General features: G+C 39.7%; 1 long non-coding RNA gene across 1 annotated transcript in view; it reads left to right on the top strand.

Annotated features, from left to right (window-relative positions):
* Window positions 1-19,838: 19,838 nt before the first annotated feature.
* The window catches only part of LOC148133624 (uncharacterized), a 141,787-nt gene continuing 137,892 nt past the window's right edge, over window positions 19,839-23,733 (top strand). Inside the window, exon 1 of the long non-coding RNA XR_015746994.1 lies at window positions 19,839-20,403. This is a non-coding gene — a long non-coding RNA (uncharacterized LOC148133624). The remainder of the gene's footprint in view (window positions 20,404-23,733) is intronic.

The raw sequence follows: 23,733 nt of genomic DNA, 5'->3' as shown, positions 1-23,733 counted from the left end.
TTTGTTTAAGAGGGAGACAAATGGGAAAGTATCATTATTATTACTATTCACAGATGACATTGCATTGATTACTGAAACTAATGATGAAGCAAATAAAATAATAGCATCATTAGGAAAGAGAATAAAGATCAAGCAATTAGGGGAGATAAAGAAGTATCTCGGTTTAAATATAAAGAAAACACGGAAAGGTTTTAAGATATCTCAGGAAGATAAGATAAGCAAATTGCTAAAAGATTACAAGATGGAGCTTTGTAAGCCAGCTAAGACTCCAATGAGTCAGGAGTTTAGCAACACTGATGAACAAAGCCCGGAGTTTGATAAGGTGATTTATCAATCTTTAATTGGTAGTTTGAGTTATATTATTAATTGGTCTAGACCAGATATTTCGTACTGCGTGAATCAGTTGGCTAGATTCAATTCTGCACCATGTGAAAGACACTGGATTGCAGCTAAGAGGATATTAAGATATCTTAAAAAGACAATGAATTATTCATTGTATTTAGAACCAAAGGGTGATTTAATTCTGAGTGCTTATGCAGATGCTAGCTTTGCATCAGAAAGAGACACTAGAAAGTCGACTTCAGGAACAGCCATAATGCTGGGTAAGACATTAATAGGCTGGAAGTCAATAAGACAACAGCATATAAGTTTGTCTACTATGGAGGCAGAATTCTCCTGTTTATCACTGTTATGTACAGAATTAATAATGTATAAACAAATGTTAATTGATATAGGTATAACTGTAGATTATCCTATAATTATACATGAAGATAATCAGGCAGCAATTCAAATGGCCACAAATATTGCAGTAAAAACAAGGAGCAAGCATACAGATCTAAGATACCTAAACGTGAGACAATCTGTAAGAAGTAAGATGATTCAGCTAGAGTACTGTATGTCGGAGGACAATTTAGCCGATAATTTTACGAAAGCCCAAGGTGCCAGTAAGCACCAGGAGAGTTGTGAAAACTATGGGGTTAGATTGTAAAGGTATTATATATTTATTTCACCCAAAAGGGGAGTATGTTAGGTATAACATTGATACCAAATATGGTTTGGGTGAATAAATATATAAAACTTAGATATCATGGTTTAAGTGCTTATCAATTTAAGCACAATGCTGCAGGCAATTAGCCGATTAAGGGTGCAGTTAGAAGTTACAATATAAGGAAGCATTAGAAGCTGGAAAGCTTACTGCGACTAACTGTGTCTTACTGCGACTAACTGTGTCTTACTGCGACTAACTGTGTCTTACTGCGACTAACTGTGTCTTACTGCGACTGCCTCTGTGTTACTGTGACTGTGCCTGTGACTGAGATGTTCCTGTCTGCTACTGTTTGCTGATTTACTGCGTAATTCTACTGTTCTACTGTTTGAACTTCTTGCTGAATATCCAGCGTTTGTTCCTCTGGAGAGAGGCACCGGAGGAGGAGAAGATATCTTTATCGGCTGATAAAGATATTGCAAGGACTCTTAACTTGGACTATACTAGTGAGTCTTACTGGATGGAAATACTGTGAATGACTTAATGGACTGAATGACAATGCTTTAAAATCTAAATGGATTAAAAACTATTTAAACTACAAACAGTGTTTGTGTTCAGTGTGTGTATACTCTGGGGCCCTTCCGCTCTCGTTTTGGCTGCCTGGCTTGACTACTGCTGCAATACTCTGCTAGGGGTTAATCCCCAAACACTAACAGCCTCGTCTCTCAATAAATGCATTATGTTGAGGCCTATATGGTACAGACTTTTTATGTTGAATACCTGCCATTCTAAGTCTATTCTGGAATTTATTATTTGTAAATTCCGTACCATTATCTGTTATAAGAGTTACTAATTTCTTTTTAGTTTTCCTCTCTGCAAATTTTAACCAATTAAAGAAATTTGTGTACGTTTCAGTTTTTCTCTTCATTAGAAAACAGAAACCATACCTAGAATAGTGGTCCATTATGCTTAATATGTATCTAGCACAACCTACACTTGGCTTTTTAGGACCTATTATATCGGCAAATACTACCTCTAAAGGCTCTTTGGTAGTAAATCCATCAACTCTATTTGCCGGTATAACTTTGCTTTTGTTTTGATTACAAGCAGAACATTGCAAATACTTATTGCAAGGTTTTAAACTTATTCCTTTAGATAGTTGAACAGCTCTCTTAATCATTTTAAAATTTAAATGACCTAACCTTCGGTGTAACAAGTGAATACATTCATTATGAGGTTTTCTATTATCATAAACTGCGTTAGCCACTTCTAAACCATTATCATTTAACACATATAAGTCACCTCTTAAAGATGCAGTAATTTTCTTACCTTCTTTTTCAATTAAACAAATATCTCCCCTAAAGGTAACTATGTATCCTAATCTAACCAACATTCTTACTGAAAGCAAATTAAATTTAAGTTGAGGTACATATAACATTTTTATGTTCTCATTTATACTAGAACAATGAGCTATACCTTCACCTTTTGCCTTCAATTTCCATCCATTTGCCAATGAGATATGTTGTGAACTCATAGACATTTTTACAAATTTTTTGTTATCATTTGTAATACAGTGGGACGCACCACTGTCAACCACCCATAAATTATTTTTTACAACTCCATTACTATACATTGCTAACTCAAAATTCTTATTTCTTCTTTGATGGCTTACAGCTTTCTGGCTTGCACTCTGGCGCTTTGGCTTCTTACAAAATCTTGCAAAATGTCCTCTCCCCCCACAATTAAAACATTTTTTAATTGTGTATGCAGTAGGAGATTCATTATTTTCCTTTTGAGGTTGCTCCCTCCTTAACTGATCTCTTTCAAGCCTTCTTCTGGCCTCTTCAATCAATCTGCCAGTGATATCAGTTAAATTTAGACTTTCTTTAGGCAATATTTCAAGGGAAGTTACGTAGTCATCAAAACTTTCGTCTAATGAAGATAGAATTATGTAGACCTGGTGTAGTTCAGAGAAAATTAACTCCTTCTCATGAAGTTCTTGGAAAATGCTTTTCATAGTATTCAAATGACTCAGCATATCACCATTCTTTTGGAGATACGTCCGGAAAAGCTTCCGTGTTAGATTTATGTGAGCACCAACGTTATCTCGGACATAAATCCTCTTCAGTTTTTGCCAACACCCAACAGCAGTTTGCTCTCCGCGTATATGAACAAGCTGCTGATCAGTTAATGATAGTCCTATGATGCAAAGTGCTTGCTCATTTTTCTGTTTAAATTCTTCTATCTTTTTACTATCTTCCTCATCTTCAGGATCCCATTCTTCTACGTTTGGTGGGTTTTCAATTATGTTCCACAGACCTTCTCTTCGTAGAAGTAGACTACATTTCATAGACCATGAAACATAGTTTGTTCCATCCAGCTTGGATATAAGGGACAAACTTTGTAGACTGACTTGTGCCATGTTTCACTATATGGATATAAAACTATAATTGATAAAACACAGCTGTCTGTTTACTGTAACGTGTAACAACACAAAAATCTCACTTTTTACATAAACCTGTTTTTATCCTAGTTAAACTGACTTTGCAGTCTCTCTGGGCCCATAACCAGTGTTAAGCCTGGATTCCCCAATGGGTGTTAAGGAAAACAAACTAAACAGAACGTGCAGCGAAGTCAGATAGGAAACAGGTAAATATGTGAGATAAGTTTTCTAGTTAACACGCAGTAAAAATACAGATACGCTTGTGCTATCAAGAATATAGTTTATTCCATTTAAGAATTATAGCATAGTCATAATAAACAGTCCAGTAGTCATATATCATATCAGTCAAGTCTTGTCAGGGATACTCTATTTGCAAAGTCCGTGTTGAATAGCCAGTGTCAGTACACATATAATAAATCTGTCCAAAACTTATCTTCTCTCCGTTGAGAAATATCTTCAAAGTAATCCAACACTTCTTCTCCTCCCCGATCCAGCAAGAATGCAGTCTTCAATAAGCCAGCCAGTAAGAGCCAGAGAGTGCCTTGCTGCTTATATAGTACTTTTACAGCTGCACCCTTAATTACATTCCTTTAGCTTAAAGTCACATACACTTTATCTGACAAACCATGATTCATCATTTTATTATCTTTATCCAAAACAGTTAGGGTAAACAATGTTATCCCTAACAGTTTCCAACCATTGCTTCTTGTCCTACCCTCAGGTGCTTTGGAGAATATATTTCCTAAATACTGTATTTGCCAAGAGGAGTTCTTTATATAGGAATTCCTTCCTAACTAACTAATTAATACGTCATATAAGTGTAGCCACCCATTCAGTTTATTCTCTGTATGAGGTGGGTCATTCATTTCTTTGACTTCTGACATGTCATAACCAAGTAAAATATGGAACTGGTGGCTCTTCCTAAGAGGGGAAGAAGCTTAACCTTGCCACCCATAGTGAGTCCAACTGACTAGTAGGGCAGGAAACCACACAACGGTGGCCTCTAAAGTCACCATAATACTTTAACTTTGTGCTTGAAAAAAGATTCTCCCTTTCTCCAGCTCGGTGTTGGCTTTGAGTTCTCTCAGGGAGACAGAAGAGTTTATCTTTCCTTCTTCCGGATTAATTCCAGTGAATTTCCCCAGTATGAGGGTTTAGTCCAGCTGCTCCTGTATTTCCAGTGGAACTGGGTTGGACTTGTGGCCTCTGATGATGACAATGGAGAACGTTTCATCTCATTTCTGGTGCCAATGCTCAAGGAGAAGGAGATCTGCCCCGCCTTCACTGAAATATTGAAATCAGATCATTTTCATGCAATGAAGGAATTCATTATTTTTTTACAAAGCTGCTGTAAAGCTGAAGTGATTATTCTGTTTGGTAATTCTCAAACAAATGTACATATACAGTCAGCTCTGCATTTTCACGTAACGTCCACAAAATCATTGCCTCAGAAACTTTGGATCCTAACTTCCCTATGGAAACACAACGTGGTGGCAGCTAAAGACACATTCGAAGTTATAAAGCCCTTCCACGGGGCTTTGCAATTCAGGGACCACACAGGAGATATCTCAGAATTCAGACATTTTCTCATGTCTTTGGACCCTTTGAGCCCAGAAGGGGACATCTTTCTCCCAGAATATTGGGAAAAGATCTTTGACTGCAAGATCTACAAACAAGGAAAGATCTCTCGAAAGAAGAAAAAACAATGTACAGGAAAAGAGAATTTACAGAATGTGCCAACTCACATTTTTGAAACAAGCATGACAGGTGAAAGTTACAATATCTACAATGCCATTTATGCTGTGGCCCATGCATTACATGCAATGTTTGGATCAGGAGCCCAACCAGCCATGATGAGCCTTGGAAAGAAGATCTCAAATGTCCAGTCATGGCAGGTAACTTATATGACTCTATATCAGGGGTCTTCAAACTTGGCAACTTTAAGACTTATGGGCTTCAAATCCCAGAATTCTGGGAGTTGAAGTCCACAAGTCTTAAAGTTGCCAAGTTTGGAGACCTCTGCTCTATATTCAGTTCACAGATCCTTAGAAAGGAAGTTTCCTGAATGTATTTCTTGAGTGATTAATATTTGAATGCTACCTTATCAGAACAGAGTAAGGAAAGAATTGCTACAAAAACCCACTAATGTGAATTAAGAATAATGCTTGGTTGAAATGGGGTAGTGGGGTGAAAAGGGAATAAAGCAAACCAGTTGTCCATAAGACCCATAGAAGAAAGACCTTGTCCATAGAAGGTCCTGAAAGGACCTCAATGGCTGCCTGAATTTCAAGGGGTGAAAATTTTAGGGAAGAAATGTCAACCCAAACCAAGATGACAATCTGGGTATGTTTCCTTTTTTAAAAAAAAATAAAAAAAACAACAACAAATCCATCTTTCAATTATACAGTGTGTCAACTGGGTACATATGTACCGTGTTTCTCATAAAATAAGGCCGGGTCTTATATTTTTTTGAGCCCCCAAAAAATGACTAGGCCGTCTTTTTGGGGGTGACTTAATTCCCCCCCTTGCATCCTCATCTAGAGCGCCCTGTGGGCAGCCTCGCCACCAGCTGCTCCTAACGTGTGATCATGGCGAAGTGCAGAGAGCTCCCAACTCCCACCAAACACCTTTGCTGCAGACCCAAGACCTTTGACACCGGCCGCTGTTGCTTTCCCTTCTGCCCATTCCGCCGTCACGTTTGGAGCTGCCGCTTCCGTGTTTGGAGTGCCACTGCCATTTGGAGTGCCGCCGCCATTTGGAGCACCGCCGTCATGTTTGGAGCTGCCACTTCCGCATTTGGAGCCAGCGCTCCAAATAGCGGCAGTGCTCCAAACACGGAAGCGGCAGCTCTAAACGTGGCGGCAGCTCCAAATGCAGACATGGCAACTCCAAACAGCAGCAGCGCTCCAAACGTGGAAGCAGCAGATCCAAATGCAGCGGCAGCTCCAAATGCAGAAGCGGCAGCTCCAAACGGCAGTCGTGCTCCAAACAGCAGTGGTGCTCCAAACGTGGAAGTGGCAGCTCCAAACGCGGCAGCGGCATAGGCAGAAGGGAAATCAACAGCGGCAAGCACTGAAGGTCTTGGGTCTGCCGCAAAGGTGCTTGGCAGGAGTAGAGAGCTCTCTGCGCTCTGCCATGATCGCCCATTAGGAGCAGCTGTTGGCAAGGAATTGCTGCCCACGGGGCGCTCCTAACGTCAAGTCCCCCTGCCCTTCCCCCCATTTTGCATGTTTTAAAATAGGCCTAAATTTGGGGAGAGGGGCTTAATTTCATTTTATGCCTAGAAAACATGCTGGGTCTTCCTATTGGGGGAGGTCGTATTGTTGGAGAAACACGGTATATCTTGTGCAAATGTTTATATTTTGTATACATTTCTTACTCAAGTTACATTCATGTTACAACTTATTCAACCTTATATATCTTATCATTATAACATTATCATTTAATTTCTTACTTTCCAGCCATTTATAAAATAAATCCCATATCATATAATATTACACTTCCTCTTGTTCTTTAATTGCCAGTATTAATCTACTCATTTCTTCACATTCCAAATATTTTCATAATCACCTCTTCCTCTATCGAAATCTTTTCATTTTTCCAATTTTGTGCAAATACAATTCTAACTGCTGTTAATATGTGTATAATTAAATATGTTTTTTCTTTACTATAATTTTCAGGTAAAATCACCAATAAAAATCTGGGTGTGTTTCCAAAGGGTGCTTCAACAGGTCAGTTGAAATCCTGGTGGGCATATAGTAGAACCTCTGCTCACGTATGCTTCTGACCACAACCAAATCAGGTTCCGACCAAAAAATTCAATCTTTATTCCTGTGGCCATTTCCCCTTCTGCACCATTTTTTTTGTAAGTGCCAAATTTCCAAAATTAGGTTTGGGTCATGACTAAAAATGAGTTGCGACCAAAGTTATGGAAAGAATTATGGTCATGACCAGAGGTTCTACTGTATTTGCAGAACCATCTCAGTTTCTCTCAGTAGGTAACATGTGAAAAGACACTCAATTCAATTCTTTTTAACCTTAATGTATATTTCTGTGGCTTAGAATCCTTTGTGGTTCCACCCTGTTTGTTTAGTTTGACCTTTGTTGTACTGCTATTCTTCTGGTGTGAAAGCAATATCTGTCAACCTCAGCATATAGAGTAGGATTCAAAGATGTTCCAATAGGTTCTGGTCTGGAATTCATCAGATCTTTCCCTACCAAAGTCTAAATGTTGGACCACTCTAGATAGTGAAGTGAGGTAGATGCATTTGTCATTCACAAAACTGCAGGTCCAAATAAACACAATTAAGGAGAAAGAGCAAACTGAATATTATATGGTATGGGATTTATTCTATCAATGGTTTAATAATAAAAATGGAAGTTAGAAATAGGAAAACAAAATAAAGATGATGTGTTAAAAGAGACAAGTTAATATCATGACTAATATGTTGAATACTACCTACGTTAATATTGTATGATCACAATATAATTAATAGGTGGACATTACTGTGTTAAATATTGCAGAATTAATATGTAATGAAGGATGTTGTAACTTTGAGGATGTTGTAACTTTGATTTGTTTAACAAATATGTTTGTACCAAGACAACACACTGTTCAACTGAAGATAGAATGATTGTATTAAAAATAAAACAAATATTTTTTTAAAAAAAACGTGAGTCCAAATAAACACATCAAAATTTATATAACCAAGTATGACAGGAGCTATGCCATCAAGGAAATTTGGAATACAGAATTAAAATCTTTGTATGGAGGTATCCTTCTGATAAAAATAATTTTTGCAAACAACTCTACAAAATTTTGGGGCCATCATTGTATTTGAACTCAGGGCCATCTCTGGTTATTTCAATGATATCTTCAGGAGAGATATTTGTTGTATTTGAGTTGCTTATGATATTATGAACTTTGGTGATGTCATCTGATTCGTTGGTGTCTTCAAGACCAAATAAGATGGCATTTGGACATTTCTGATCACATTCCATGATGTCTCTGGTGAGTAAGGGGATATCATTTGATGGGATAGTAATTATTTGTGGTTGTGGTTTGGTGGTTATTTTTGGTTGTAGTTGTGATTGTAGTTGAAGTAGTAGTTGTGGTAGTGGTTGTTTGGTTGGGATTTGATTTTGAGCTGATAGGTAGTCGCTTATCAGTGCTGTATTTTTTTCAAGAGAAATTAGGCTTTCTTGTATAATTGTTTCAAAACCTGTTGCTAAGCATTTTCCTATTGAGTGCATGAGTGATTCTATGCTATCAACTCAGGCAGGGTACTTGGTTTCTTTAGCTTAGGAAAACATGATGGACATAGACAAGGGAAAGTACCTGATGCTTTTAGGAGATCAGCTAGGTCTTTGTTTAAGTTTAAGCAGGCAAGGTGGGCTTGATTGTCACATAGGTAGCATTTGATGTTATTTTGCTTTCATTGATGGCTTTAAGAAAACTGAAACATGTACAGGAGTCTGGGAGGTCATTGATAGAGATATTATTTTTTGTTGTTGTTTGGTAATGAAGGATTTGGAGTTCTGGAGTTATGTATCAGGTAAAATTCCCAATAAAAAAATCTCTGGTTTCAAGTCTATGTGTTTCTTTATCATTTTTTCCAACCACATGCGAATTTTAGTCCAATATTTTCTAGCGTTCTAACAACAGACTTCAGGACTGTATTATTATTGTATAAAGGTTTAAGCAATGATTGTCTTCTTTATTTACAGTTTTTAACTGGACTGTTGTATGCTGCTCAGAATCCCTTTGCATGAAATAGGTAGCCATATAAATTTGATCAGTCAATCCTTTCCATTTCTTGTCTTGTGGGTATAACTAAACCAGGTATTCCATCTTGATATTGACATGATTGCTCACACTTCTTAGGGCACACCTGACTACCACCATACACCATTAGCACCCATTCTATCTGAACATAGTATGACACAGGCCAAACTCCATCTTCTGCACAGGTGTTCACTTTCAGGTAGGTCAAAATCTCAATTCTCAAGTCTATCTGTTCTGTAGACTAGCCACAAGAGACACAAACATGTTTTTCCCCACCTGATGTGCAAATGACATATATTGCTCAGTGGGTAGGACAATTGCTTTTCCCTGAAATCATCAGAAGAACAGTAATTCTTAATGCCTCCTCTGGAGATTTCAACCCACAAAAATCTCCAAGGTAAAACTTGCTTTGAAAAATATGCCCTGGTGGAGGACCTCACCTGGTCTTCCAGAGAGCTAACGCTGAGCTTTGGTGTGACTCAGCTGCCCTTTGTGTCAAAGCCAAAACACAGGTAAGAGAAGGCATGATTGATACAATGCTCGTTTATGGTTGATTAGTCTTGTGACTTCATTATTAAAATAAATAATGAGATACAACACATAGTCTACTTTCAGAATAGGCCAGATAGGAACAAATAAAGAGATAAAATACAAATGTGTTAATGCAAAAGGACTTCAGATAAATTTGCCCTTGAGGCCATCCAGCTGGCAAGGCAGCCATAACTGTGTAAACTTGCAGAGGTTTCAAGTACTCCCTGCAATTCTGCTTCCCACAAACCTTGACTTCTGATCGAGCAGGGAAGGTGACAAGAATGATTGGGATGCCTCTCCTGCTGCTGCTTCTGCTCTTCTGGCTCCTGCCCCCAATGACTGCTAACAATCAATGGAAATATTACATGTCTGGGGATCTGGTTATTGGTGGGAATTTACCCCTGGCAGCTCTTATCCTCTCCAGTATAGAATATTTTCAAAATGAACCATCACTTCATATTTATAAATTCTCGTAAGATTCACCTGAATGGAAAATTATAGATGATTGTTTTCTTTCTTTTGGATTGAGAATCTCCTTTTAGAAATACTTTTCTAGTGATGTTTGCAAAGATCCTTGTATACAACTTTGTATAGATCAGATTTCTGTCCTTTCCTCAATAAATAGCCAAATGCATGAAATAGGCTAGAATTCCCAGTCTTTGCAGAAGTCTTCCCTCTGGATGATTATACACCATAGGAAAGTGGAGAGGGAAAACACCTTGGAGACTTTGCTGGCCTAGTAAAGATGTTCACTTATGTTTATTTGGACATAAAATCATGGTCTAAAACCCCCCAGAAAGCTCAGTCCTTTTCCAATGTGGGGTACTGCCAAAATCCCTGAGTTTGAGAATCAACATTTCTCATGAATAATGGCCTTCACTCCATCTGTGCTGTGACCCCCACTGGAGTCTTTGTGTCAGCAATGGTGACCAGACCTGAAGAAGCTGCTCCAAGAGAGACTCAAATTGATTAGGGTGGAAGAGAAGCAATTGGGGAGGATTCCAGTCATGGAAGCAAACTGAAGAAGGGAGGTTTTATTTTGAAAAGGCAACTGGGATGATATTTTTTTTTTGAGGAAAAAACAAGATGTATCACAAATTGGGAGTGATCAACCAGGCTGAAAGTTTGCCTACTAGTAAAGAAGGAAAAGAAAAAGAACTAAAACACATCAAGGAATCCCCCAGAACTTGTGGCTATCCTAGCTGGGCCTTCATCAAATCCAAAAAATGACCCAGCATGACCTCCTCTGCTACAGACAAGGGAGAGAGTAACAACCAAGAATACATTAAGGCAGAAACTTAAGGATAAAAAACAAAATGAGCAACATGGTATATGCAACACAATGCAGTGAGCCATGTGCAGATCTGTTCATCGGGGAAACAAAACAGCCACTTCAACAGCACATGGCACAACATAGGAGATCTAAGCCATCAGGACCAGATTCAGTGGCCCGTCTGCATTTGAAAGATAAGGCTCTCTCTTTTGAGGACAGCAAGGTCTACCTTTTGGATAGAGAGGACCATTAGTTTGAAAGAGGGGTCAAAGAGGCCATCTATGTTAGAACTGAGCAACCCATCCTCAACAGAGAGGGAGGGATAAGACAATGTCTATCCCCCAATATGTGATGCAGTCCATTTGGCTGTTCCAAGAAAATTCCACACTTCTGACTCAGGTGACCCTGAGCTCACAAGTAAACCCCCAAGTACCCACCATGGTACCCACAGAGCATTAAAACCAGTTGACTTCAAAGAAAACACAACCTTTCCATTCTCCCTCCCACCAACTAATCTCAACTGTCAGTAGCTGTCCTTCCATCTCCGTACGCATACATCCAATACAATTGATGAAACGTCCAAGGTGAAACATTTTGTTTTTTTTTTCTCAAAAATCAGTCCAGTTGCCTTTCCAAAATAAAAGCCACTTTTGATGCAACTATGACCTGGATGATTGAAAATCTTCATGGACATATGAAGAAGGAAGGGATGGTAGAATCGTATAAAATTTTCCATGATGTGGAGATAGGGCCTTTCTCCTCTCTCACTAATCCTAATAATGAAACTTGGGACTTGCTGTTGAAAACTAACCCAAAAAATATGACAAGGCAAAGTCCACCTGCAGGCAGGATTTCCTTGCAAGGTCCCCTCTGTTTTTCTCACTATAGGCTTATACCCAAAAACTTCCAACAGTTCCTGGCCTTAATGTTTGCAGTTAAAGAAGTCAACAAGGATCTGTTTCTCCTCCCCAACATCACCCTTGGCTTCCACATCCAAAACAATTACCAAAACGAGTGGTGGATTTCTTCGATCAGCCTCTCCCTGCTCTCCACACGAGGCCGAATGGTTCCAGGCTATAAATGTTACATGAAGGACCCTCTACTCTCTGTCATTGGATGTGATGACCCCAAATCCTCAAGGCTGATGGCTTCCATCTTCAGCATCTTCAAGATCCCACAGGTAAGCACTGGATACAATATGGAACACACAAAGAACAGAAATACACACAGAAGCTAAGAGTGAAAGCAAACAGCTAAGAGTGAAAGTGGACACACATCAGAATAATTTGATTTTGACCATCCATCCTATAGTTGATTTCTGTATTTTTTATGTGAAGATACATTTTTATATAACCACAAAGCAATATTGATATAATTCTGAAAGAGGAATTACTTCCTGACATTCATAGAAATTTATCATCTTTCTGCACCTTTCAGTGGAGTTTATTTTCTGCGTGGATGTTTTGTTCCTTTGACTTATGATCTATCACAGCCAGGCAAAATAGGTAACCGATGTCTCTTCCTTACAAGGGAGGAAGATGAAGCTTTCCACTCACAATGAGTAAATCTGACTGGTGGGGCAAGAAATCACACAATGGGGGCCCTTAAAGTCACCATTAAAGTGTACATTGTGTCAGGGTTCTGACCAATTCCATAATAAAATGAGCAGTCTCAAGCCATTTAGAAAGAAAAATCCAGTGGTTTATTAGGAGCGCCATGTTGGCTCTACCTATGGGAAGCCAGCTCTCACTTCACTCAATTTGCACCTTGGCTCTGACCCTCTTTCCCCTCCCCCCAAAGTGTGTTACCAGTCACATTATCCAATGAAGCAATTTTGCAGGTCGTATAAGTCACTCCCTCCAGCCATTGTGGGTCTCCGTGGAGATGGCTTTGACTTTGGCTGGCAAGGCTGTGTCCTGTTTTGACTGAGGTGTGAATTCCTTGGTGCAACTGCGAGGCCCATCCCCCAGCCTATGGAAACTCGGGAGCAGGTCAGGGAAGCTTTGCAAGTCAACACTTTGTCTCTAAAAGAGGATTTTCATTTTCTCCAGCTTGGTGTTGGTTTTGAGTTCACTCAGGGAGACAGAAGAGTTTATCCTTCCTTCTTCCAGATAAATCCCAAGGAATCTCCTCAGTGTGTGGGTTTAGTCCAGCTGCTCCTGTATTTCCAGTGGAACTGGGTTGGGCTGGTGGCCCCTGAAAATGATGATGGAGAACTTTTCACCTCATCTCTGGTGCCAATGCTCAAGGAGAAGGAGATCTGCCTGGCTTTTGCTGAAGTGATGAAATCTGATTTTCCTGCTACTTCAGATTCAAAATTACAACTTATTTTCAACACTTGGTCTAAAGGGGAAGTGATTATTCTGTTTGGAGACTCTAATACTATTGCAAATGTACACGCAGTTGTGTATGCTTATGGCATACTTAGAAAAGCATCATTTCTGAAAGTTTGGATCTTTACATCCAATTGGAAACTTAATGTGCTGAAATCTAAATATCTATTGAAAAATATAAAGCCCTTCCATGGGGCTTTGAATTTTAGGCACCACACTGGGGATGTCTCAGAATTCAGCCATTTTCTCCTGTCTTTAGACCCTTTGAACCCACAAGAAGATGTCTTTCTCCCACGATGGTGGGAATGGGTCTTTGACTGCAACATCCACAAGCCTGGAAAGACCCCTCCAAAGGGGAAAAAACCATGTACAGGAAAGGAGAATTTACAGAATCTGCCATCCTACCTGTTTGAAACAAGCATGACTGGAGAAAGCTACAATATCTACAATGCCATTTATGCTCTAGCACAGGCATTACATGCAATGCATGGATCCAGAGGGCGACCAGCCATGCTGAGACTTGGAGAGAGGATCTCAAATGTCCAGTCCTGGCAGGTAATCTCTGGGTGTCAGATCTGCCACCTCACTTCTTCTTTTGTGTTAGTTCAGGGCCAGCCTGCCATAGATGCTGGAGTGGAGGGAAGGTTTTTGGGAAGGGGAATGGAGCACCTCTGATGTACTTTGGGCCAGCTGGAGAAAACATCTGAAGGACAACCGGCCAGAGAGAAAAGTGCAGCTGCATTCCAAGAACTGCCAAAAACTTCTCTTTTGATTATGATTGGGCATGAGGGGCCAATGGGAGGACAGGCCTGGAAAACAGGGCAAGTTTACGGGGGAATTGACATGGGATCCTCAAACTTGGCTTTGCCTTACTGTACTTCCTTTGACTTTGGCAAAACTATACCTTGCCCTCAAAAATGAAGTCAATGGACTGTTTCTGCCTTCTGAGTTGGTGTGGTGGTTATCCGACAGCAGGTGCAGATGGCTGAGGTGAGCGAGGACTCAGATGAGGGGCCAGGACCATTAGGGAGTGGACTGCTGCCTTCAGAGATTGTGGGGGCTGGCAGCAGCAATGAGGAGGTTCCCGAGGAGTCTGTGCCAAGTGCACGCGTGAACGCAGGGTTGCTCGCAGAAAGAGCAGCTACAACAGCACAGGCGACTCGGGAGTAAGGCTGCAAGGTAATGGCCCCTCCTTCAAGAAGATAAAAGGCAGCTGTGCAGAGAACATTCTTTGTAGGAAGCAAAGACGTTTTGAAACTCAGCCTTGTGGACATTACAGTTGGTATTTTAAGACTATTGTACTGAAAACTATTTCTTATCTGTTGTTTTTGGCAGCCTTGCAAAAATTGGGCAAGGCTCTTTCTTGTCAGAGCTGATTAGTTGGAAGCAGCCTTTTATCTGTGAAGAAATAGAATTCTTAGCTGAACCAATCAAAGGTTGTGCTGCTGCCTTTGTCTTGTGTTTGCGCTCTTGGAACTAGGTTGGGTCAGGACAGTTCAAGTCAAGACAGATCTTATTCAGGCCACAGATCTTTACAGAGGAAGCTCCCCATGTCAATTTCTTGAGTTAAATATCTTTATGGCATCATATCCCTGCATCAAATCTGCATAAAACCAGTGTCAGGGTTCCAGAGATTGCCCTAATTAAATCATGAGCCTCGAGCCAAGCTTCAAAAGGATCCAAAAGATTTATTAGGAGCAACATGTTGGCATTGACCCATATGAAGCCCATTCTGCCAGGGTTGGGATTCAAATTTTTTAACAACCGGTTCTGTGGGCATGGCTTTGGTGCTTTAAATATATATATATATCTTTGGTTATTCAGGTTTCTCTCCCGAATAACCAAAAATCCACATACAAATACCCACAAAAACTCAGAAAACACACACACACACACACACACACATATATATATATATATATATATATATATATATATATATATATATATATATATATATATATATATATATTTGATTTTAGTCATTTAAATCCAATAGCCAAAAATCCAAAAATCACCAAGTAATCCAAATAATCCAAAACTGTTTCTTCTTGCTTCTTTTTTCCACTTTCTCTTCCTGGGGTTCTATTATTTTGTTACAAAGTTTCAGTTAGAATGTATCTTTTAGGAATCTTGTTAAGGTTTCACTATAAGTTCCTTTTAGTTCCAGGCAGTCTCCTCCATTTTTCCAGATCCTGCCCTTTTATTCTTTCCTTTTCTCTCCTTTCCTGCTTTTAAAGGTTTTTGAGTATCCAAAAGTCTTTATTATCCCTTTGACATTTTATTTTCAGCTTAAATGCCTATTAATGTCAAAGTGGATTTTTGTCAATTTCTTACTTAAATCTCTTAGCTGTCAGTATAAGGAAGGGAAGAAAAAAAAGCCAAATCCTTTCCCTTCCCTCTCTCCTTCGCTGCCTCAAAGTCTTCTTTGGGAACAAGGTTATTTTTTATAGTTCAAATTCCAGGGTACCTTAGTTTGTTGCTTTTTCAGTTTAACTCAGTCAACCAAAACTTTCTCTTCTTATCTCCCTCCTGCACATTCTTTTCTGGTCCAGTTCTTCTTTGAGGTGGCCATTTCTGACCACCGCTGCAACTGCCTTTGGGAAAGGGAGCAATGGCCAGCTGAGGAGGAGGGATGCGGCTCTCCTCGACCCTGCTGGTGGTCTCCCCCCTCTTCACCACCTCTACGAGATGGCTTAGCCCCAAATCCAGCCGGCTCGGGGCGCTCCGGTGGCGAGCACGGATCGAAACCGCACACGATTGCGGATTTCAGTTCATTGCCGAAGAAGCTCAAACTGGAAGTCCATGCTTACTTAGATTGTTACATGTGTATGAATTAAAATATCATGTTCTCCTCCTTTCTGAAATGCATGAATATAACAAGTTCATCCTTTTTTCTGCAGGTGTACCTCCCATTATTTCTGGAGAAAATTCCTCCAAGGTACATCTTAACAACAAATTAAGCAGGGAGCCTTGATTATTTGTTTGGGTCCTGCATTTTGGTCCCACAACAATTTCTAAATGAGTTACCACCTTTCCTTGCCAGCCTTCACTCTTAAGGATTGGGAATTCTGGTCCATTTTCCAGGGTTTAACTCCTCTTAACCCAACACTTCACCCTATAGCGTCCTCTCCCTTCCAGCCTTGATTCTTGTGTTATAACCATGCAATTTTCCATTTGACTGAGTTGCTTCTCCATCACACATTCCTTGGGAGGAAAGAATTTCTTGTGGCCAGATTTTTATAACTGGTCTGCATCTTAGGAAGGCTCATAAGGCTGCAAGGCTCAGCTCCACTTTGCTCAGCTGTGGCAGCTTCAGAGCCCCCTTGCTCACTCCACCAAATACCCCCCCTTCTTTTAATTCTCCACCTCAATGTCCTTCCACTCTTAGACCCATCCCCTGTGCCCCTCAGTGCTTCCTCGCTGTGGCGTTTGGTTTTCATGGTTTTGTAAGTTGCAAGAACTAGGTACCTGATGAATTAGTAAGATTAGAGGTGACATGATGGCTGTCTTCCAACATCTGAGGGGCTGTCACAGAGAAGAAGGGGTTGACTTCTAATTCAGAGCACTTTAGGGCAGGACAAGAAGTAAGAGATGAAAGATTAAGAGAGAATTAAAGAAACGTTTTCTGACATTCTTAATTAGAAACAAAGAAACTGTCAACTCTGAAGCTGGCCTGTCTGAGGCCATTTTGAAACTTTTATGCTGACATACCAAAGGAGAGCGACAAGGAGGGGAGAATTGAGATAATTGGGGTGTTGTAACCAAAGCAAAATATTTTCTCTTGGGAACCAAGGACATTCCTGCAGGTGCTCGGAAGGAGGGGACAGGAGTTACCCAGCAACTAGACAGTAACATGATTGGACCATGTGACTAATTGTTTTGGGAAAGTGAAAAACATTTACTTTTAATTAGGTGGAAACTTCAGGAATAGTCAGAGTCATTTTTCACCAGCCTGTGCCAATATGATATATCCAAAAAAATTGTTCTTTGAGGAAATTGCCTTCCTTGGAGTTTTGTTTGCTGTGGGTGTGTTACTTGGAACGCTGACAGAAACATAGAAAATGGACAGCAGAAAAAAAACCTAATGGTCCATCAAGTGTGCCCTTTGAGTTTATCTTTTTTATTTCTCTTTAATTTATTTTTTATTATTCTTTACAAATTATTTTTATTTCATTTTAATTTGTTGTTGGATGACGGATATGTGTTTATCTCAAGCATGTTTAAACTCAGATACTGGTGATTGACCCACAACCTACACTGGGAGTTGGTTCCAAGCTTCCTCTACTCTTTCTGTGAAGGAATCCTTTCTAACATTATTTCTGAACATCCCTCCTGTCACTTTGAGGGCATGTCCCCCATGCTCCTCATTCTTGCTTAGGATCAAAAATAATGCCTTCTAGAACCTTATTCATAACCTTCATCTATTCAAAGGTTTTAATCATGTCATTGTCCCCCTTTCCCTTCTGTCCTCCAGTTGTCCATATTCAGGAAAATCTCCTAAGACAGTGACCAGCTCAGAATGATAGCAGCCATTATGTCTCATTTGGGGCTTTCAACCAATGATTCCAATTTCTGAAGTTCTCCTTTCTTTCAGCTTCTTCCCTATTTGAGGAATGTCCAGTTCAACAACAGTGCTTGTGATGAAATCTCCTTCTCAGAAAATGGACTGGGATCTGCTGGTTATGATCTTCTGAACTGGGTTTTCCTCCCCAATTTATCGTTTGTCCCGGTGAAAGTTGGACAAATAGTTCCTGGGGCTCCCCCAGGCCAGGATTTCACCATAAACTCCAATGCAATTGTCTGGTCAAGAAAGGTGAGCTGGAAGGTCAAAGAAATTCAGCAAAAGACTCATTCTCTTCTGGGGATTCAAAACTTCCTCCTTACTGGAAAACAGGTCACTGAATCAGAAATTTGGCAAACATCTGTTTAGAAAAACATGGTTTGCATGTAAAATATTTGACGTTCTGCTTGAAATCCAGGATGCATTTAGAGCAGCCAACAGCTATTTCCATAGATGATTTCCATTCAATTAGATTCCCATGACTGTTTGTTTTAGGAAAGCTGTAGTTCAATTCCCAAGTCTTCTTTTATGTTCCAAATCCCAGTTCCAATCTCTAGAATCTATCAGTGGTGTGGAGTGTCACTGGCTTTAATCCCCCTATAGCATTTCCTGGGTTCCAATAGACCCTTTGTAAACATGTTGACAATGGAAACAAAAATGTACAAATGAATACATGAAACATATTAATTGCTTAGGCCACCTATAGCATTTCTCTTTTCTCTTCTAGAAGGTGCCCTTTGCCAGGTGTGGCATCAAGAGGTGCCAGGCAGGAGAGAGGAAGAGAGTTCCAGAAGGCAAGGAAGTTTGCTGCTACCAATGTGCCCCTTGTCCAGAAGGGACTATTTCTAATCAGACAGGTAGAGCACACTTTCAGTGTAGATCTTCCAAGATGAAGGAAACCATTCAGCAGAAACAACTATGAAGTTTTTAAAATGGATTTGACATTTTTCGAAATATTCATCCTTTGCAGCAGAATCTTGGAGTTGATGGATCTAAATTATCCTCCTAGCCACCATTCCTGCTCCACAGCAATTTAATGCAGGATAGTTTCAGGGCAGAATTCATGGGTTCCCTTTCTAGATTTTCTAGTCCTTCTCTTGCAACCCATCAAGAAAACCCGCAATCAAACTTTCCATGAAGGAGTGGGTTGTGGAGGGTCAAGTTTTAATTTTTATTATTTAAGGCGAGCATCTTCTGTCAGTGCTATCAGTCTCCCAGGAGGTTGATAGACCTGTTGGAGAAAGGGGAGATCCACCTAACTTTGTCTTCCTGCCCTTCCCTATAGAAGCAACTAGTCAGAATGAGTCAATCCAAAATCCAAAGTAGAGAACTTGTTTGTCCCAAAGGTGCTTTTTCAAGAGGAAACGGGCCTTTCTGGTTTTTCTTTAAACTTCTTGGATGAGAATTGAAGTCTTCAGAAAAAAACAGAAATTCTAATTGCCTCTTGAAAAATCACCTTCAATATTGAATAAATCATTGAATAAATCAATATTGAAGGATGATTTGCCCCTTTTTTATATACCACCAAATGTAAAGTGACTTTATTTCAGATGCAGCTTTCTGTGATCCCTGCCCAGAAGACCAGTATCCCAACAAGGACAACGTCCAATGCATTGCCAAGAAGCTCCACTTTCTCTCTTATCAAGACACCCTGGGATATGCTTTAGTTTCTCTCACTCTTTCTCTCTCCATGATCACATTGGGAGTCCTGGCAGTTTTCCTTAAACATCGTGACACACCAATCGTCAAGGCCAATAACAGAGATCTTACCTACCTCCTCCTGGTCTCCCTCCTGCTTTGCTTCCTCTCCTCCTTCCTCTTCATTGGTCGACCCAGGAAGCTCACCTGTCTCTTCCGACAAACTGCCTTTGCCATTCTCTTTTCTCTTGCAGTTTCCTCTGTGTTGGCAAAAACTGTCATGGTGGTTCTGGCCTTCATGGCCACCAAACCAGGGAACAGGTCAAGGAAACTCTTAGGAAAATCACTGACAAATTCCATTGTCATAGCATGTCCCCTGATCCAAGCCGTTCTTTGTGTCACCTGGCTGGTAACCTCCCCTCCATTTCCCAACTTGGACTTCCACTCCTTGACTGGTGAGATCATTTCTGAATGTCAGGAAGGCTCAGCGTCAATGTTTTATGCTGTCCTCGCCTACCTGGGCTTCCTGGCCCTCATCAGTTTCACCGTGGCCTTTCTGGCTAGGAAATTGCCTGACAGTTTTAATGAAGCCAAGTTTATTACTTTCAGCATGCTGGTCTTTTGCAGTGTTTGGATCACCTTCCTCCCCAGCTACCTGAGCACCAAAGGGAAGTCCATGGTGGCTGTGGAGATCTTCTCCATCTTGGCCTCTGGGACTGGTCTCTTGGCTTGTATCTTTCTCCCCAAATGCTACATTATCCTACTGAGGCCTGATCTGAATCAGAGAGAAAATATAATGAGGCATAAGAATGTCTGATTTATGTGGAAAGTAGTAACTTTTACTTTAAAATGTTTATGATATTGAATAAGTTAACAACACCAATCTAAATTCCTTTTTCTGGGAGGGGGATAAAATTCAACATGGACATATCGAAGTCCTTCTTTTTGTGTAGAAAAAATCAAAGGAGGAGATGACCTTGGTCCTTTTCATGGGCTGCAGCTTTAACAACTGAATAAGAGGACGGACATGCGTATGGGTGAGTGCTGGAAAGAAAGCATGGAAATATCTTTAGTTTATGGTTCCTCTCTGAGTTTGGCATCCTTCCCAGTGTGTGTTATCTGTGGATGTCCTCCCGCCCTTATCTTGCCTGCTTTTTGTTGCTTTTTTCTTTTTTCTTGTAACTGTGTGGGAGTTTTTTGTCTTCTGTCAAAGATCTTCGGAGCTTGGAAGCAAAATGAAGGAATAAAAGGGGCTTAACCTGTTTTCTGTGACTGTGTTTGTTTTGTATCCCACCCTGGGTCATCACACTAAGATACTGTGTCCGTCCTCGTCTTATTTGACTCAATGGTGAGTGGGTAGGAGAGACCCCACCCTGTACCTTCTTTATGTGAGGTACCACAGGGGTCAGTGCTGTCCCCTCTCCTATTCCACATCTACACAAGACCCCAGAGTAAGCTCATTCATTGTCAGGAGGTGAGAGAAATCAGAATTATTCCATTAAAGAACAGAGCAAATGTAACTCCATGTATAGCCTCTGTGTAATCTAAGAAACTATAACAAGATATTAAGTAAGACATTGTGTAAGGATGTTATCTGTAAGGAAATAACAAGGTTATAAATGTCTTAGCACATTCTGGTCAGAAAGCTGTTTGGCAGGTCAAAGAAGATAGTTCGCAGGTCGAGAAATCAGTTGTCATACTAAAATTAATAATGCTGACAATAGTTGGATGTAGCAACTGCTAAGGGGAAGGAGATTACTGGAAATGAATAACTACTGGGATGGAATGCTGGGAAGAGGAACATTGTCCACCCAGAAATCAACCAATAAAAATAAGGGGCATTAATGGGTTGGAGTTTTGAAACCTTAATTAACCATCATGTATCCCTATGTAAAATGTCTCCTGTGTGTCTACCCACATGAGAGTAGGAATCCAGCCTTGGAAAACATTTCAATAAAAAAGATCTTATATTGTTCCTATTGATTTCAACCTGAGAAGTTGAATTTTTCACACGAGATGAGGTATCCTTGATATGCTGATGATACTCAATTGTATAACTTTGCTTCTGGTAACTTAAGCAGCACTCTACATGTCCTGTCCTGCTGGACACCCTGGTAACCTCCTGCTTGGACTATTACTATTGGGCTGTCCTTAAAGGGTATCCAGAAACTTCAGCTGCTACAAATTGAAGCAGCAACAAATGTTATGCATGTTTCTGGTAGGGCACATTATCGCTCTTCTTGCTAGTTGCATTGATTGGTCTCATCACAGCAGAGTTGGGGACTCTCTTATTATTTTATAAAGGTTTTAAGAAATGATTGCCTTCTTAATTTACAATTTACAAAATGGGGAGGTGATAAGCAACCTGGGAAAGCTAAGGGAAATCATCAAAACCATAAAAAAGTGAAAGTTAGAATATTTTGGATATGTGGTCTTCCAGCTAGGCTCCCTGGAGGAGGGACTGAATCCACGACCATCCACGGTTTCAGTTTGTGCTCACCGCTTGAGGGCCACGATCTACCTATTTGGGGCTGAAGCCACCCCGTAGAGGTGGCGGAGAAAGGGGAGAATGCCAGCTGAGTTGAGGGGAGCCACATTCCCCCTCCTTGCCGAGGCATAAAACTCCTCTCTGAAGGCAGATGCAGAGATGGCCAAAATGGCCCAAAGAGCCCAAAAGGGACAAAAGAGGAAGAGCTTTCCGGACAAGATCATGCAGGAGCAGAGAGAAGAAGAGGACAGCTTGGGTGACTGGGTTAAACAGGATTAACATCTGAATGTAAGGAACCCTGGAGCTAAAATACTTAAGAACTCTTAGGAAAATATTTTTTTTTTTGAACAAATTTTTATTAATTTTTAAAGACATACAAACATAGAAAAATTCAAGACATAAAAACATAAAAAATCTCTTTTCTGAAAGTTGCTTAATCCCGGGTCAAAACTCTTGGTACAGACACACATTCAAATTCATATTCATTTTACATACCATTCCATATCTTATTACATTTTCATTTTTCTATATAGCTTCTCCTTTCTTTTAAATTTTCTCAATTTTATTTTATTTATCTCCTCTCAATTCAAATCATAATATTTATTCTTTGTCTGTTCTATTTCCAACTATCCGTTTATCTTTCTTCTTAAAAGAAAAAAAAAGAAAAACCTTCTCCTGTACACTGATTGGAGTATGACGCCTATGTCTCTTTCCCCTATATTTATAATACTTGATTTAAAATACATAACTTACGTTGGGATTCTGTCTGGTACATTCTAACATTATACAATATCATCAAAACCAATACAAATATATTCATTAATATTAATATTTATTCATATCTTAAACATCTAGCACATTTCTTATCAATTAAATCACATATTTCTATGGGAGCACCTATTTGCCATATTAATTCCATCCCCCACATCACATATTATAGATCATTATTACATTACATGTTCCCCTCTCCTTCTTCAAACCTCTCATTTCACGAATAGTTTCACTATTATAACATAGCCTAATCATTTGTGTTAACAATCATTTATATCTTTAGACATTTTACACATTTCAATTAATTATCATACCATTATGGGAACACTTCTTATACTTTCCAAAATTATTCCCCACCCCATCACCGATCTTAAATCATTATTTCATTAAAGTACTCCCCTCTCTTAACAAAAATTTCACTAAATTATACTAAATATTTATCACATTTTAAATTACATATTAATTCCAATCTTCTATAATTATTTCTAAATACAAATATAAAAATGCAATCTTATGTACCTTTCTAGAATCCCTTTTCCAATAAAATCTATCCATTATCTCTAAAAAACTTTTGTTTTTTTGCATTTTGCTCCCCACTATTAAAGCTTCTCATCCCTTCCTTTCTCCCTTGCTTCTTCTCCTTATTCTCTTTACCCCCTTGTCTCTCCACCTCCCTTTTATCCTGTTTTCCCTCTTTCTGTTGTTTCCTAACACGATATCCTCTTTTCACCTTATTCTTCTCTTTTTGGATTGTTTTCCCAGGTCTTAAAGTCTTCTTCTCCTTTTTCTCCTCCTTCTTTTCTTCCCCAACCAAAGTCACATGTTCTTCAAAAATGGCTTCTTCTTTATCCTGCTCATACGATTTTACATAAGCACAGACCGCCATTTCTATAAACTGAAAAAGAGTGTCAAAGACATCTTT

This window comes from Notechis scutatus, chromosome 1, assembly GCF_049901735.1.
Source record: "Notechis scutatus isolate UNSWTSFEM ecotype Mainland chromosome 1, rNotScu1.2, whole genome shotgun sequence".
Classification (NCBI taxonomy): Eukaryota; Metazoa; Chordata; class Lepidosauria; order Squamata; family Elapidae; genus Notechis; species Notechis scutatus.
This window is presented reverse-complemented; position numbering and strand designations above follow the sequence as displayed.